We start from the raw sequence: 3,576 nt of genomic DNA on the forward strand, positions 1-3,576 counted from the left end.
AACACTGGCATCAAGCCTAAACGATTGTTTGAAGTCATCAACAAGAATGGTGGAGCTACTCATTACTCAGTCCTTTTTTGACACTTTGATTTCGGTTCTGGGGGGTTTTCAGGTTTTTTTGAGCTATGGTCTTAAACTTTTGATCAGCTGAAAAAATAATGTTTGAGTGTCTCTTAGCTGATTTCTTCTTTTAACATTGTGAAGCTCTACTTAGAACCTTCTTAAGATCCAATAGTGCAAAATGCAAATTCTTGCAGTTTTTAAACTGGTCTTAAGATTTTGATCAGGAGTGTATGTGCTCCCTCTATCAAAATTGCTGACATTTGACATGCAAAAAATCCTTCAGATTACATAAACAATAATTCTCTCACTTCAGGGTGATGCAGGGACACCTGTAAGACCAATTTTAACTGAGGTTAAATTTTTTCAGATACATAATGTCGTTTTGCAAATTAATTAACACAAAGTTTTAGCCTCTTATAGCCGCCGGAGAGAAACTTGATGTGTGAATCAAACATAAACCGGAGATGCGCTTTTATTTTGAAAAGAGAGCGCCATAACTTGTGCTGTCGCTCACAGTAAAATCGAGTGCAGGTTGGTTTTATCCCACTGATAGACGGGGTTTCTCATGCTGGCTGTCGGCTTCTAAACACTTCTGATAATGCTGACATTACCGTAGGAGCGCTAACAATGTCATTTAAAATATTATTTGCCTCTGTGAGTCGCTGCCGCTCAGCTATTTTTCTGTCCGTGAAACCCGTCTACTCCTGCCTGGGGTCCAATCAGAAACTGAAATTTTAAGTTAACTTCCGTTAACTTAAAATGGGACTCTTACAGAGTTTGATAGTACGTGTAAGAGAGTTCGATAGTACGTGTAAGAGAGTTTGATAGTGAATGTAAGAGTTTGATAGTACGTGTAAGAGAGTTTGACTGTGAATGTGAGTTTGATAGTACGTGTANGATAGTACGTGTAAGAGAGTTTGATAGTGAATGTAAGAGTTTGATAGTACGTGTAAGAGAGTTTGACTGTGAATGTGAGTTTGATAGTACGTGTAAGAGAGTTTGATAGTGAATGTAAGAAAGTTTGATAGTGAATGTAAGAAAGTTTGATAGTGAATGTAAGTCTGTAAGTTTTGGCCCATGGGGCCTCTCATACACCCTAGCTTCATCAGGCCTGCAACAAAAACTTTAACCGGTACCGGACAGTGTGTGAGCGCCGCCCCCTCCAGACGGGGTTTTGACGCCCCCTCTGGTGCAGCGCCCCTATGCATTGCATGCGCTGCAATACTCACTTTTTGAACCACTGTATTTGACCAGTCGTGATTTTTGTCATATATATCTATCTATCTTTGGCATAGTTGTATTGTGCGTGTTTTGGACTTTTAACAAGTAGCTGAGCACAGGGGCGCCCGCAGCTGTACCGCTGTACGTACTGTGTGTACCTTCTTGTACGTAGCGAGTCTGTGAATCTGTGGAGATGCGCGCAAAGCCTAAATGGTATTAGTCAGTTTACTTTTGTAGATGACTTGCTGCTTTGTCTGTAAGCTAAAAATGAATGAGCGGAGTATGATTCCTCCCATAGTTCTAAGAGCGGTTGTTTGAATCCTGCCAGAGCTTTTCTCTGGCACTTTTTTGGCGAACTGAATAGCTGACAGGTCACCCGGTTGGAGAACCGTTTCACCCGCTACTTGTGCCAATGTTGTAATGATGACAAACCCTCATACAAACACGTTGTTTTAATACCATTGATCCGCATTTATCCTTTTTTACGTTTTTCCAGACTCCAGTTTGGAAAATGGAATAAAGTCCATTTCTACATCTAAATGCTCTGTATAAAGCTACCTTCTGCATGTTCCCCACTGACAACTTAACATTTTTTTCTGATTATTCTCCACTAAATCTCTATGACGGCAGCACATTTAATAGCAAACCATCATCAAATCTAGCCAGAACGCAGCGTTTTGGGGTCAACCCAAAAACGTTGTTCTCCAGGTAAGGGATGTTTACTGTTGAACAAATTGCAACAACCCCACTGAACTGATAGACAGGTGCCATAATATTAATTGAACAAGTGTGCGTGCCTGACATTCAAAGTGTGGAACAGAGGTGACAAAACATCCCATGGCCCCTCCACCTCAAAAATGAATCTGGCGTTGATGCTTTCCACTCTCACCATCTACGTACGATTTGATGGAGCTTCATTCCAGAACCAGATGGTCAGTTAAGCCTTTTTTGCACTGTAGGGTCCGGCGTGGTTCGGCCCGGCTCAGTTTGACCCGGTCCCATTGGTGCTACGGCCCTGGTCGTTTTGCATTGAGCAGAATACGTCACGTAAATCGACCCGTTGCTAAAGTTACCCAGGTGATCTCCCCAGCAACCGCAGAACAGTTTTCTTCTTTGGTCTCCCATCCCGCTTCTTCTGTATGTGCTCATGAGCGAGGAAGCCGAGGGAAATATTTATCTCAGCTTTACATTTAACAAAAAATAAACAAATCTAATCTGAATGTGTCTCTGAGCTGGACTCGCGGCCAGTTGAACTACCGCTGCGTCAGGCGAGATTTCCCGGCTGGAGCGACGGAGATGCGGAAATCCCCTCGTCTACAGCCTAAACGACTTCTGATCGGTTTATTATGTTATTTACATTTACCATTAAAATCTTTGGCTGAATAGGAATAGGTGATTGTAGTCCCAGTGTAGGGTAAGAATAGTTTATGATGGGAATTTATTGATGCAAAATATTTGAAATGACAGCCATCAAGAAAGTCTAGTCTAGATCCAGAGATCTGGTCTTTGTCCCGCCCCCACAGTCAATGAACCAATCAACAGCTGACTACAAACCGGCCCGGTTTGGCTGGCCAATTGGAACCACAGCTCTCTGGGTTCCAGGGACCCGGGCGGTAACTTTTTCCTGTGAGGGCCACATAACTTTTCCCTTCTCTGGTGGGGAACCGGAGTCAGTTTGTAACAGAAAAGGTGTGACTATTGCAGGAGTGCCTAAATGTCAAAATATATTGTTTTCCAGAAAGCACAATCAAATAACATTCTCTGGGTTCTTCACAGAATACGTCAGGAAATAAATAATAACACTATTAATTAAATAAATAATAACCAAATAACCCTATCTGGGTTCTTCACAGAAAAATYCAGGAAGGATTATAGTCTGTATTTTACGAACTATGTTTTTTTTTTTTACAGGACTTTAAGAGCCTTCATTGCAAACTCGATGGGGCTGTGGAAAACCACTCTTGAAGCCAACTGGAAACCACTTGTACAAATGTCCATCAAATGTGGCATAAGGAGATGCTCTGTCCCCACTGCTGTTCTGCATAGACCTGAACCCCCTCACCCAAATCATCAACAAGACTGGCTACGGATACCGACTCAAGAATGGGGCCACGATCAGTCACCTCCTCTACATGGATGACATCAAGCTGTACRMCAAGAGCGASCRAGACATCGACTCACTGAYCCACACCACCAGGATCTACAGCACTGACATTGGGATGTCATTCGGACTAGAGAAGTGTGGTCGGATGGTTACAAAGAGAGGGAAGGTCATCCACACAGAAGGGGTCT

This window comes from Poecilia reticulata, linkage group LG12 (genome assembly GCF_000633615.1).
Source record: "Poecilia reticulata strain Guanapo linkage group LG12, Guppy_female_1.0+MT, whole genome shotgun sequence".
NCBI lineage: Eukaryota > Metazoa > Chordata > Actinopteri > Cyprinodontiformes > Poeciliidae > Poecilia > Poecilia reticulata.